At 46.4% G+C, this 14,599-nt stretch overlaps 1 long non-coding RNA gene across 3 annotated transcripts; it reads left to right on the forward strand.

Annotated features, from left to right (window-relative positions):
• The first annotated feature begins 8,454 nt into the window (after positions 1 to 8,454).
• LOC105464282 (uncharacterized) lies at positions 8,455 to 13,800 on the forward strand. 3 transcript variants are annotated; one of them, XR_011614209.1, is made up of 4 exons: positions 8,455 to 9,231; positions 10,940 to 11,064; positions 13,122 to 13,214; positions 13,585 to 13,800. It is a non-coding gene; the product is annotated as an uncharacterized lncRNA (long non-coding RNA). The 3 variants fall into 3 exon arrangements; XR_011614208.1 differs by having other exon boundaries at positions 8,501 to 9,231; positions 13,148 to 13,214; positions 13,585 to 13,795; XR_976760.3 differs by lacking the exon at positions 13,122 to 13,214 and having other exon boundaries at positions 8,501 to 9,231; positions 13,585 to 13,781.
• Positions 13,801 to 14,599: the final 799 nt, after the last annotated feature.

Below are 14,599 nucleotides of genomic sequence, written 5' to 3' on the forward strand. Positions count from 1 at the left end.
CCAGGTGAAAAAACACCTGGAAATCAAGTTATTTTTTCCCCTAATATTGTAATATGGAAATTTTCAAATATACAGCTGAGTCGAAAGAATTTTACCATGACTACCAGGGCACCTTCCACCTAGATTCTGCCACCGACATTTTATGAGATTGAGTTGCATTTTGAAGAAATGACAGTATGATGAGATAATAAATACAAATAAGAAACTGCGTGTTTTGTAGGCTTGTGTTCAAACCCAGCCACTTACTAGCTGTGTGGCCTTGGGCACGTTGCTTAATGTCTCAGAGCCTTGGTTTTCTCTACAATGAAATGAAAATAAGGACACATACTTCACAGGAGTGATCGTTAGGATGAAAGGGGATGATTACGTAAAACAGTGCAAGAACTTCTACATAGGAGGTCCTCCATAAATAGTACTGTCATGACACACACACACCCAAAAGGATAGTCTTTATTCAGTTAGATGCCACATTTTATTAAAGTCTTGTGCGGACAAGCAGTGAAACCTCAGAAGAATGTATAAAGAATAACTGGAGGCGCTTCCATGTGACTTGGCTCCATCCGGACAAGACGACTTCCAGGTGCCAGCAACAGCTCCCCATTTCCATTCATGTTTCCCCACATCATTCATGCCAAAGAGATGGGTGCCAAGAGGCCATCTGTCTTCATTCTGGACATGGAATGAGACGGGAACTCACTCTCGAAGGACTTTTGAAGTCTCAGAGAAGAAACGGAGCCACCGTCGACCTTTTGAAATATGGCCTGTGAGAAGCACGGTGACAGTCACCATTACTCCCAATAATCACATTACTGTTTGTGGAAAAAAAGACCTACTATGTGCCAGGAAGGCTTCGGTAATCATCCCCAACACACACATTCTCTCACACACACTCACAGGTGTGCACGTGTGCACACACCACACACACATACACATGTACGCTTCCTCCTCAGCCCCTCTGCCATGCCCAGCTCAGGGCCATCTTCTCCCACGAGGTTGCCGGTCTCATCTCCTGAAATGACCCTGTCCTCCCATCACTGCAGAACTTACGGTGCCACCTGCTGTGGTTATCTCTGTGTAGTCTAGTATGTATCAGCGATTCTCTGTGTGAATGTCTTTCCTCCCCCAAGATAGTGGATCTGTGACTATTACTTTAGTCTGTCTATCTATCTATCTATCTATCTATCTATCTATCTATCTATCTATCATCTATCTATCTATTTATTTATATTTTGTGTAGAGACAGTGTCTCACTATCAGCGATTCTCTGTGTGAATGTCTTTCCTCCCCCAAGATAGTGGATCTGTGACTATTACTTTAGTCTGTCTATCTATCTATCTATCTATCTATCTATCTATCTATCTATCTATCTATCATCTATCTATCTATTTATTTATATTTTGTGTAGAGACAGTGTCTCACTATGTTGTCCAGGCTAGTCCTAAACTCCTGGCCTCAAGCGATCCTCCCACCTCAGCCTCACAGGTGTGAGACACCATGCCCGGCCACCTGATCTGTGTGTTGTTTTGTTGTTTTTATATGGAGTCTTGCTCTGTCACCCAGGCTGGAGTGCAGTGGCTTAATCTCGGCTCACTGCAACCTCTTCCTCCTGGGTTCAAGCGATTCTTGTGCCTCAGCCTCCCAAGTAGCTGGGATTACAGGTGCGTACTGCCACACCCAGCTAATATTTTTTGTATTTTTTAGTAGAGACGGGATTTCGTCATGTTGGCCAGGCTGGTCTCTAACTCCCAACCTCGGGTGATCTACCCACCTCAGCCTCCCAAAGTGCTGGGATTACAGGCGTGAGCCACCGCACCTGGCCTGATCTCAGTCTTTAAGAGAGCAGCAGCTCATCTGTGGCCACTGCTTCCCGGGGACTTGCCAGAAGGGAGGTGCAGGGCACAGGGAAATAACCCGCCTCTATCTGACGGCTTCGATGGTATCGAGCGTCCTCAGTGGCAGCGCACAGCACGGAAGCCGAGGTGTGGCTGCGTTCCATCTGGAGAATTCCACTGTGATCCATGGTGTCAGCTGCAGGTTCAAGGGTGTCACAATTTAATTATTAAACATCATGAGGCATTAGGAGGCTTGGGCACGCACTGATAAGTGATCCATTTCTAACACAGCTGGTTTATTACTGTTTGTGGCAGCTCCTGCACGAATTGGTGTCCATTAACTAAGCAATGGTATTATAATTACGCATTTAAATTATGTATGGGAAGGCTGTCAGTGGTAGAAGTCAGACTGCAGTGATTACTTTGAGTCGTCAGACCTCCTGGATGTAGTCTCTCTGCAGATAGCTGTAATTCTGGCTTGTTTTCTGCTCATTTTCTGCAGACATGTAGAATCCACTGCTAGGGTCCACTGAGCTGTCTCCTGGGTGGTTTTTGATGCTGCAGGAGATAAACATGTGTGTCTTCCTGGCTGGACCCAGTTGATGCACTATCCTAAATTCTGTCCTTTGCCTGCCTTGATCTCCATAGCCTGCTTCTTCCTGGAAATTTTCTTCCTCCTCCTCCTCCTCCTCCTCCTCTTCCTCCTCCTCCTCCTCCTCCTCCTCTTCCTCCTCCTCCTCCTCTTCTTCTTCTTCTTCTTCTTCTTCTTCTTCTTCTTCTTCTTCTTCTTCTTTTTCTTCTTCTTCTTTCTTCTTCTTTTTCTTTTTTGAGACGGGGTCTCGCTCTGTCGCCCAGGCTGGAGTGCAGTGGTGTGATCTCAGCTCACTGAAATCTCTGCCTCCTGTGGGTTCAAACGATTTTCTCTGCCTCAGCCTCCCGTGTAGTTTGGATTGCAGGCACCCCCCACCATGCCTGGCTAATTTTTGTATTTTTAGTAGAGATGGGTTTTCACCATGTTGGCTAGGCTGGTCTTGAACTCCTGACCTCAAGTGATCCACCCACCTTGGCCTCCCAAAGTGTTGGGGTTACAGGCGTGAGCCACCGCGCCTGGCCAGAAATGTGCTTCTTTAGAGGAAAGCACCGTTGATCCTACCTCCTTGATCTAGTTGGTAAGACCGTATACAAACTGGGCCCATTGGTCTCTGCTCCCTGATACTATCTGATACCATCTGGTCTCATTCCTTCCTGATACCAATTCCATCTTGTTCATTCATTGGTTCACTCATTCATTCACTCACTTTGCGCCCTCCCTGTGGTGAATCAGTTCCCCTCTGTCCTCCCCACTCTGTCCAGTCCTCCCCTAGGCTGCCAGGTTACTTTTCCCAAACTCCGATCTGATGGAGGCCCTTTTGGCCTCAGATCCTCCAAGGGCTCCTGCACCAACCTCATGGTGTGGCTATGTGACATAATAAGAAACATATACTTCTATTTGGTCTCTTTCTGGGTTCCTTCTCCATGGGGACAGAAGCTCCTGTGCTCGGGGCCCTACCAGAGCTCGCCTTGTGTGCCTCTTCGTCTGCCTGTTCATCAATAATGCCCTTTACAATAAACCTATACGTGCAACTAAAGTGTTTCCCTGAGTTCTGTGAGCCATTTTAGCCAATTGCCAAACCTGAGGAGGGGTTCTGGGGACCCCCGATGTGTAGCCAGGTCAGACGGAAGCGTGGGTAACCTGAGCACCCAATCCTTGCAACTGACATCTGAAGTAGGGACAGTCTTGCAGGACGGAGCTCATATCCTCTGGGGCCTGTGTTAACTCTGGGTGGCCAGCGTCAGAATTGAATTGAAGTGTCGGACACCCAGATGGTGTCTGCAGAGAACTGGCCGGGCATGGTAGCTCACGCCTGTAATCCCAGCACTTTGGGAAACCGAGGCGGAAGGATCACCTGAGGTCAGGGGTTCAAGATCAACCTGGCCAACATGGTGAAACCCCGTCTCTACTAAAAAAATACAAAAATTAGCCAGGTGAGATGGTGGGTGCCTGTAATCCCAGCTACTCAGGAGGCTGAGGCAGGAGAATTGCTTGAACCTGAGAGGTGGAGTTTGCAGTGAGCCAAGATCGCGCCCGTGCACTCCAGTCTGGATGACAGAACTAGACTCTGTCTCAAAAAAAAAAAAAAAAAAAAATGCGGGACAGACAGGAGTGGGAGGTGGGGGAGGGGGCTCTGGGAGGGGGGAAGAGGTGGGTGCCCCTTGTGACGCTAAGAATAGGGGAGTGGCAGAGGGCACAAGGTCACAGAACTAGGCTGAGGAAGAAGGGGTTGGCTGGACCCAGAAGCTATTGAAATGTCACAGCAGACATGTCCACTGAATGCCCCTGCTGAAGTCCTCGGTGGGGTAAGGTAACAGTCAAGTCCTAACATCCTACATGGGAAATCTACACAGTTAGCAGAGCCAAATATGACAGCAACATGAGCCAACCACTTTGAACCTGACATTTTATTGTCACATGAGACTGTAGCTCTCTGAGTCCCATGCCCTGGCCACCTTGTCCTGGTTCCTGCTCCTTTGAGGGTGGGTTATTCAAGTCAGCCAGTGGAGCAGAGTGTTCCTGATCATTCCTAAAAGGCAACAGCCTTTTCTGCACTCCTTGCAGGCAAAGTCAGACAGATCTGGGGAGAAATCTTCAGATTCCCCAGAAAGCACTTCCTTGAACATCCTTTCCTGTGTGTACACAGCAGGTGTTTAATTCTTGCTCTAGGGAGCAGAGCCCGCCCCAGTGTGAAGAGTGGCTTTGCACACAAGAAACTATTTCTCCATTGTCTCCCTAGATTAGAAAGGCCCCCAGTTGAAATTGCTTCCCCTGAGCCTTCGGTATTAGAAACTGGTAAAACCCTTCCAGAAGCATCGCCCTGGAAACTTGAGCACCTCAGCCCCCAGACCCAGATCCCAGCAGAGAAAGCCTTTGGTATCCCGGGACCGAATGCTAATGGCATTGAGGTCGGGGGGAATCCGCTCTGGCCTGTGCTGATTGTGACTTACTGTTGAGAACGTCAGTGTTTTGGGTGAACAAGAAGAAATCTATTCCAGCATAATTATTCCAATTGGGATTTAGGAGGACTGGGCATTCTCCACATTCCAGGCTTCTTCAGTTCCACGGGGTTAAGAGGGGGCTTATTTTTTTCTTTCTGTGCCACAAAAACTTGGCAGTGATGACTAACCTAGGGTAACACGAGAAAGCTTACTAGGTCGGTCTGTGGCTTTCCTGCTAGCTTTCCTGTTTGTCATACGACAGTGAGACCAATGCCAGCTCATCATGGCACAGAGAACTTTCGGTGCTCTTCGCAGCTGGATGTGAGGCCCAGCTTGGTGGGCTAACACCCTGGGGAAAGGGTACCTTGGGTGTTCAGTGAGAGGCATGGTAGGAGTGGGGTAGGGGTAAGAGGAGACAGGCACACGGAGCGCAGAGGTAGAAGCACAGCCTATTTCTAATAGACATTAAAAAGAAAGGACACTTCTGGCCGGGTGCTGTGGCTCACTCCTCTAATCCCAGCACTTTGGGAGGCCGAGGCGGGCAGATCACCTGAGATCAGGAGTTCAAGACCAGTCTGGCCAACATGGTGAAACCTCGTCTCTACTAAAAATACAACAATTAGCCAGGCATGGTGGCACATGCCTGTAGTCCCAGCTACTCAGGAGGCTGAGGCAGGAGAATCGCTTGAACCCGGGAGGCAGAGGTTGTAATTAGCCGAGATCTTGCTACTGCACTTCAGCCTAGGTGACAGAGTGGACACTTCCAACTGGACGAGGATGACCTTCGTTAGAGAAACAGCAGCAACTTGACCTTCACCAGCTCCAAACAACACTGCCAGGTCGAGATCATTACTACCATTTTGCAGAGGACAAACGTGAGCCTCAGAAATGAAGAAACTCCCCCAGAGTAGGACACCGCCAAGCTGTTTCTTACCCTCTGGCCTCCTATGCTCTTTCCACGACAAGCAGAAAGAGGCTACCTTTGGTTTAAGGTCTCGATGAACTCTGACACTGTGGAGCCAATCCTTCCTCCCTGCAAACAACATTCAGTTCAACTTGGTGAATCTCTATTGAACATTTATGACATGCAAATCCCTGTATGCATGAAGTAAAATTAAAAAATAAAATATGCATGAAATAAAAACAACAGCACAACAATAACTAAGCCACCAGGCATGGACACAAGGCCTAGGAAGGGCTTGGCATGAACACACTGGATCAACTTAGCCGAGGAGGCCATTCCCAATATTCCAGAGGGGGCAAGTCTGATATTAACTCCCTGGGGAAAGAGCCCTTTCCTCGCTTACTCCTGGTAGGACCAAACCCCATGTCTAGCACGTTTTCCCAACTCTTTCAAGATCCTCCCAAAGAGTTTTTTCATCTGTATCAGTTTGCTCATCCGAAAAGTGAGCCTAATAATTACTACCTTGTAGGAATTTGGGGAGTATGAAGCAAGATGGTGACTATAAGACGTGGGCATGATGCATGGTCCGGAAGAGAAGCTCAGAAAATATCTGTTCCAGTTCTTCTCTTCCTTTCCCAGGCATGTGCCTTTGTGAGTTCTCAGTAAATGTCACCTCACTCTCCTTTTTTTAAAAAATAAAATTTTTTTGGCATGTCTCCTATAACCCAGGCACAGAGTTAGGCCCAGAGATACAGTGATGAATGAGACACGGTGGTGATTATGGGACTCACCAGCAGGACAACATGAAGTCTGGCATGGGGTCTTTCAGGTCCAGTAAAAGCAAGTTTCTTTCACTGTTTATTGCAAATTTACTGAATTACATTTTGGTTTCATCATTTGTATTTTCTTAGTTTTCTCTCAATGTACCAAACTGTTTAAGACAAAGAAGACAAAGCTGGTTTCAATTTCATAAGAGAAATGAATTCTAGAAGCAGGGTCCAATGAAGCTGGCCATAATTTAACTTGACTAACTTTAATAGAAGCCACCTACGCTTTTAGAATCCTAAGAATCAAAGTATCCCTTTTCACTTTGGCTGCTGGGAAGCTCAAATCTAAATTTATTTATTTTTTGTTTCTTTTTTTAAAAACATCAAATCTAAATTTAATACCCAATTGAATATACCCTATCTGACTTTTATTTATTTATTTATTTTTTGAGATAGAGTCTCAAAAACTGCGGTGGGAGGACCACTTGAGCCTGGGGAGTGAGAGGTTGCAGTGAGCAGAGATCACGCCACTGCACTCCAGCCTGGGCAACAGAGCAAGACCCTGTTTCAAAAAAACACAAAACCAGGCCTGGCATGGTGACTCTCGCCTGTAATCCCAGCACTTTGGGAGGCCGAGGCGGGTGGATCACTTGAGATCAGGAGTTCGAGATCAGCCTGGGCAACATGGTGAAACCCCATCTCTACTAAAAATACAAAAATTAGCCAGGCATGGTAGTATGCACCTGTAATTCCAGCTACTTGGGAGGCTGAGGCAGGGGAATCGCTTGAACCCCGGGAGGCAGAGGCTACAATGGGCCGAGATCGCGCCATTGCACTCCAGCGTGGGTGACGGAATGAGATTCCATCTCAAAAAAAGACAAAAAAACAAACAAACCCAAAATGTGGTCTGTTCATACCATGGAATATCATTCAGCCATAAAAAGGAAGGAAATTCAGACACAGACCACAAGACGGATGAACATTGAGGACATTGTGCTCAGTAAAATAAGAGTCTAAGTCACAAAAGGACAAACACTATATGATTCCACTCAGATGAGGAACCTAGAGGAGTCAAATTCATAGAGACAGGACGCATTCATAGAATGGTGGGTGCCAGGGCCTGGGGCGAGGGGGATGGAGAGCTGACATTTAATGGGGATTTAGGGGAAATGAGAAAAGTTCTGGAGGTGAAGGGTGGTGAAGGCTGTACCACGGTATGAATGAACTGAATTATTTGCTCAAAGATGATTAAAATGGTCAATTTTATCTTATGTATATTTTACCACAATGAAAAATGTTTAAAAATTTTTTTAAAAAGTCTGGATGAGGTGGCTCACACCTGTAATCCCAGCACTTTGGGAGGCCGAGGTTGGAGGATCACCTGAGGTCAGGAGTTCGAAACCAGCCTGACCAACATGGTGAAACCCCCTCTCCACTAAAACAAAAATTAGACTGGCGTGGTGGCAGGCACCTGTAGTCCCAGCTACATGGGAGGCTGAGGCAGGAGAATCGCTTGAACCCAGGAGGGGGGCATTGCATGAGCCGAGATAACGCCACTGCACGCCAGCCGGGGCAACAGAACAAGACTCTGTCTCAAAAAAACAAAAAAACAAAAAAAAGAAAAAGAAAAAAGAAACACCTGAAAATGAACATTGTAAAACCTCTGTCTTACGGAAAGTTGCCCTAGGCCGATTTCTGCAATTTCTTTTTCTCAGTAGAGGGCTCCTGTCGCAGCTTCCAGGTTTTCATCTATCTCCCTTCCTACTGAAGTGAATCGCGTTCCAGGCTTCTCCCAGGAGGTGCCCAGAGTGCAAATGCTGCCCGGCTATCAGCTGCAGCCGGCACAAGCCTGCTGTAATTTGATGAGCGAACAAACTCCTGTCCCAGAGCAGGAGGTGAGATCGCTCGTGCAACAGCAGGAGGCAGCCTATTGCTAGCAACAACTCGTGACCCGTCCCTGCGCCAGCGGCGGCTAGCCCACAGGCCTCGGTGGAAAGAAATACCGTAAATGTAGCAGCGACTGTCATCGCTGTTTTATTTTCTCTTTGGCCTCTGGGTATTCACACGGCTTCCCCATTATTAGTCATATTATATCATCAGCCACAATTGTGCTTGTCAACCACTGGGGGAGGGAGCTACCATTAGAATACAGGGGCATGGAAGAAAGGAAAAAGAAGCAATCCTTCTCTGGGGAAGGAGGAAAACAGGAAGAGTGGCTGCTGCATGACGGTGCGCCCGCCGCGTAGCTGTGGCTGGTGACAGAGGAGGCAAAGTGGGAGATTTCATCTGGTCAGGACCCCATGCGGACTTGCTGTTGTTTTTCCCGGGCTCAGGGGCCCTCAGAGCCAGAAACAGCACAGTTGTGGACAGAGGTGGACAGAGGCCAGGCCCGCCCATTGGCTGGTGCCTGACTCGGTGGGTCTGTGGGCTGCCTCCTGAACAGGAGGTGACTGTGGCCAGCCTGATGCAGGGCAGAGACACCGTTTCCTTGGCAACCGGATCTAACAATAGTGATGCACATTTCCGGCCGAAGCACAGTGGTGGGAAGAACTCGGACTGGGGAGCCAGAATGGCCTGGATTGGAGTCCAGTTCTGCTACTGACAAGCTGCGTGGTGGGGGCGAGCTCTTGAGCCTCTCTGAGACGGATACGGTGGCAGCGCTGGTGGAAGCGCCTAGCATGGTACCCGAGACCTGGTAAGGCCTCGGTGATGCTTAGTCACCTTCCGCCATCCTCCTCCCCTTCAGCCTACGGTGAAAAATACAGTCCTGTCCGTTTTGGTAACAAAACTCCAGACACCATCCTGCCCGTTCGGAACAGTTCTGTACTTCCCTCCATTCATGGAGAAAGGAGCCTCGAAGGTTCAATGATCTCTGTCTCCTTCTGAGAACTGGGCTGGCTGGCATCCTGCAGAGACCGAAGGGCCAGTTTCTAAGGACGTGGCCTGGGTGTTCTGCCCATCTAGTCTCTGCTGGATGGCAGGCCATGACCCCAAAACCAGCAGCGATGATAATGAAGCCAGTGAAGCAGTATGGAGATGGAAAGTGATCACAATCCAGGATAAGTAAAGGCAAATCTGTGGCAAGTAAACTCAGTGACATGTATGTGCTTACCGCAGCGTTCAGTACCAGTTAGCACGTAGCCAGTGCCAGTCCCCTGGCTTAGCCTCTCCTTTTCTTTTGGAATATGAACAATCCACTTCATGCATAAGAACTGTCAAGCATGGCCGTGCGCGGCAGCTCACGCCTGTAATCCCAGCACTTTAGGTGGCTGAGGCGGGCGAATCGCTTAAGGTTAGGAGTTTGAGACCAGCCTGGCCAACATGGCGAAACCCTGTCTCTACTAAAAATACAAAAATTAGTTTCTACTAAAAATACAAAAATTAATCGGGTGCCTGTAATCCCAACTGCTTGGGAGGCTGAGGCAGGAGAATCGCTTGAAACCGGAAGGCTGAGGTTGCAGTGAGCCAAGATCATGCCACTACACTCCAGCCTGGGCAAAAGAGTGAAACTCCATCCAGAAAAAAAGAAAAAAAGAACTGTCAAGCATGAGGCAAGGTGAGGCCAGTGGCTGGCGGAACCAGCAGTACAGGGGCAAGGAGTCCTCTTTGGCCTTGGTTTATTGCTTGCTTAGAGAGTGAAGGGAAGAGCAGCTGCAGGCGTCAGCTCCCCATGGCCCTTGTGCAGGGCAACGGCACAGACAGCAGGGCATTCCACTGCACAGGAGCCCACTGAGACTGCAGCTGAGAGGTTCAACCTCATAGAAAGCTTGTTTTTCTTGTTTTTTTTTTTTTTTTTTTTTTGCTATGAAATTTCTTTAAAACGTGATTTCTATACTTGGGTCTTAGTTTTAGGGGTTTTTTTTGGTTTGTTTTTGAGACAGCATCTGTTCTATTTATTTATTTATTTGTTTTATGTATGTATGTATGTATGTATGTATGTATGTATTTATTTTTTTGAGACGGAGTCTCGCTCTGTCGCCCAGGCTGGAGTGCGGTGGCCAATTCTCCGCTCACTGCAAGCTCCGCCTCCCGGGTTTATCCCGTTCTCCTGCCTCAGCCTCCCGAGTAGCTGGGACTACAGGCACCCGCCACCTCACCCAGCTAGTTTTTTGTATTTTTTAGTAGAGACGGGGTTTCACTGTGTTAGCCAGGATGGTCTCCATCTCCTGACCTCGTGATCCGCCAGTCTTGGCCTCCCAAAGTGCTGGGATTACAGGCATGAACCACTGTGCCCAGGCAGAAGTTCTTAATGTTGATCAAGTCTAGTGTATCAATCTTAATCACTAATCTTTGGGTTAATGATTTTTGTGTCCTGTTTAATAAATCTTTGCCTTATCTCAATGTCATGAAGATATTATATTTTTTCTAGAAGCTTTATTATTTTACCTTTTACATTAATATAGGTCATCTTGAATTAAAATTTGTGCATAACTTGGGGTAGGGGCCAAGATTCATTTTTTTCCACATGGATATCCAATTCGGCGTCATTTTTTGACAAGACCATCCTCTTCTCTGCTAACTTGCTCAGGTAACTTTATTGTTAGTTACATAGCCATCTATGTGTGGGTCTGTTTCTGAACCCTTGATTCTATCTTATGGCCTATATGTCCATTCTCATACCAATATCACACTGTTTAATTACCTTTGCTTAATTAGGGTTGCTTTATAGTAGGTCTTGATATCTAGAAGAATAAGCCTTCCAACTTCGTTCTTCAAAACTGTTCTGCCTATTCTGCTAGGTTGTTTGCGATGCTGTATAAATCTGTTTGTCAATATCCATTACAAAAGCACCGCTGGGATTGTGACTGAGATGACGTCTGTTGTATTTTCCTCTAATTTGCTCATAGGGTGGCTCCCAGTTTACAGAGGGGCTATGAACTCTAGCCCTGCCCTGACAGAGTGCAAGGGCAGGTGGCTGTGGGTGTCACATGCATCTCTCAGGGATCCTTCTTCATCCCGACGGACAGTCTGATGCCTCAGTGTCTGACTGTGACCAGGTGTCCCTCTCACAGGAAACTCGTTTACCCTGGCAGATGCCCTGTGGCTCTTGTTGGACCTAAGTCCAGTTTATTTCCACCAAGACAGACACTCCCTGAAAGAGCCCTGGCCAGGAGAGAGTTAGGTCTGGGTGCGTTGGTCAGGTGGGCCACAGGAGACACAGCACAACAGAACACATGAAATAACAGAAGCAGTTTATCAGCCCAGGTCCACAGAGAAGGGGGGCCTCCCCTCCGCAAGGAACCAGGGAAAGTCTGGAGATGGCAGGGAGCTCAACCAGCAGGTGGTGGGGGGTGGAGAGAGAGCGAGAGAGACCTTCGGACTTTATAAAGCCTTGTTTGGAATCCAGGTCGTTACCCAAGCAGGATTTCCACTGGGGGGTTTAGGGGATGCATGAGGGCATAGGGTCGCCCTGTGACTGAGAAAGGGTCACTGCTGCATAGACCAACACAGTCCCTGAGAAGGTGGGGACCTTTAAGGCAAGTCCAGTGGGTTGTATCCAACTGTCCCTTGGGAATGGAGTCCCCGGGAGGTGGTAATGTAAGGCAGACAATCTGGATTGACCATCTTGAGGAACTGGGAGGAGATGAAGAACAGGAAATTATGTCAAGGCTGACCAAGCCCTGTTTCTGGTATGAGAAAGCTAAGCCTATATTCAAAATGAATGCTGAGGCTGGGTGCAATGGCTCACACCTGTAATCCAATCCCAGAACTTTGGGAGGCCAAGGCAGGTGGATCGCTTGAGCCCAGGAGTTCAAGATCAGCCTAGGCAATATGGCAAAACTCCATCTCTACAAAAATATACAAAAATGAGCCAGGTGTGGTGGAGCGCATGCAGTCCTAGCTATCTACAAGGCTGAGGCGGGAGGATCACCTGAGCCCAGGAGGTCGAAACTGTAGTGATCATGCCACTGCAGCTGGGGGACAGAGTGAGACCCTGTCTCAAAAAAAAAAAAAAAAAAAAAAAAGAATGCTGAGGCAATTTACTACAATATTGAATCTATAGATCGACTTAGGAGATTGACATAACAACAACATTGAGACTTTCAATTCATAAATGTGATCTATCTCTCCATTTATCTAGGTTTTTTCTTTTTTCTTTCTTTTCTTTTTTTTTTTTTTTTTGAGACTGACTCTTGCTCTGTCGTGCAGGCTGTAGTGCAGTGGTGCGATCTTGGCCCACTGCAATCTCTGCCTCCCGGGCTCAAGCGATTCTTCTGCCTCAGCCTCCCGAGTAGCTGGGACTACAGGCATGCACCACCATGCCCAACTAATTTTTGTGTTTTTAGTAGAGACAGGGTTTTACAATATTGGCCAGGCTGGTCTCAAACTCCTGACCTCATGATCTGCCCACCTTGGCCTTGAAAGTTGGGGATTACAGGCATGAGCCACCATGCCTGGCCTTTTTTTTTTTTTTTTAGAGACAGAGTCTTACCCTGTTGCCCAGGATGGAGTGCAGTGGTGTGATCAGAGCTCACTGTAATTTCAAACTCCCGAGTTTGGGCAAGCATCCCATCTTAGCCTCCTGAGTAGCTCTGAGTATAGCTACATGCCATAGTGCTTGACTAGTTTTTTAGTTTTTTGTAGATTTGAACTCTCTCTATGTTGCCCAGGCTGGTCTCAAACTCTTGGCCTCAAGTGATCCTCCCACCTTGGCCTCTTAAAGCACTAGGATTACAGGTATGAGCCACTGCTCCTGACCTTATCTAGGTCTTCTTTAATCTCTCTTAGAAATGTTTTGTAGTTTTAAGTGGAGGTCTTACATATCTTTCAAAAGATTTATTCCTAGCTATTTATATTTTCATGCTATTGTAAATTGTCTTTAATTTTGTTTTCTAGTTGTTTGTTGCTAGTATATAGAAACAAACTTAATTTTGTATGTTAATATTTTATCTAGTGGCCTTGCTAAATTTATTAATTCTAATAGTTTATAGACTTTTTTGGATTTCCTATCTATACAGTTATGTCATCAGAAAACAAAAGCAGTTTTACCTTTTTCCTTTCCAATCTTCATGCCTTTTTCTTTTTCTTGCCTTATTGCACTGGCCAGGACCTCCAGTACCAGGTTGAGCCAAAGTGGTGATCATGGCTGACAAGAAGAAAGTGCTCAATAGTTGCATTTATGTTAACAATAGGGTTTTTAAAAATATATACTCCTTATCAGATTAAAGAAGTTCCTTTAAAAATGTATTCTTAATTGTCAGAGAGTTTTTATCATGAACAAGTGTTGAATTTTATCAAATTTTTTTTGCATCAAAGGGCATGATCATGTGATATTTCTCCTTTATTCTGTTATTATGGAAAATTACATTGATTTTTTTTCAAATGTTAAATCCACTTTGTATTTCTGGAATAAGCTCTACTTGGTCTTGAGGTATTATCTTTTTAATATATCTCTGGATTTGATTTACTAACGTTTTATTTAGAATCTTTCATCTATATTCATGACAGATATGAGTCTGTGTATTAGTCCATTCTCACACTGCTATAAAAACACTACCTGAGACTGGGTAATTTATAAAGGAAAGAGGTTTAATTGACTCACAGGTCAGCAGGCTGAGGAGGCCTCAGGGAACTTACAGTCATGGCAGAAGGCAAAGGAGAAGCACGTACCTTCTTTACAAGGCGGCAGGAGAGAGAGCGAAGGGGGAAGTGTCAGACACTCATCAAACAATCAGATCTCATGAGAACTCGCTTACCATCATGAGAACAGCATGGGGGAAAATCGCTTCATTATCCAATCACCTCCCACCAGGTCCTCCCTTGACACATGGGGATCACAATTTGGATTACAATTCAAGATGAAATTTGGGTGGGGACACAGCCAAACCATGTAAGTCTGTAAATTTCTCTTATTGTAAGATTTGTGCCCAGCTATAATATCAGAATTTTTCTGGCCTCATAAAATGAGTTGGGAGGTGTTCTTTTTTTATTTCCTGTGTTCTATTTCTGAGTTTGTATAAGATCAGTATTATTTCTTAAATGTTTGGAAAATTACCAGTGAAACCACCTGAGTCTGGGATTTTCTTTGTGAGAGGGCTTAAATTACAGATTTAATTGTTTTT

The sequence above is a fragment of the Macaca nemestrina genome, chromosome 15, assembly GCF_043159975.1.
Source record: "Macaca nemestrina isolate mMacNem1 chromosome 15, mMacNem.hap1, whole genome shotgun sequence".
NCBI lineage: Eukaryota > Metazoa > Chordata > Mammalia > Primates > Cercopithecidae > Macaca > Macaca nemestrina.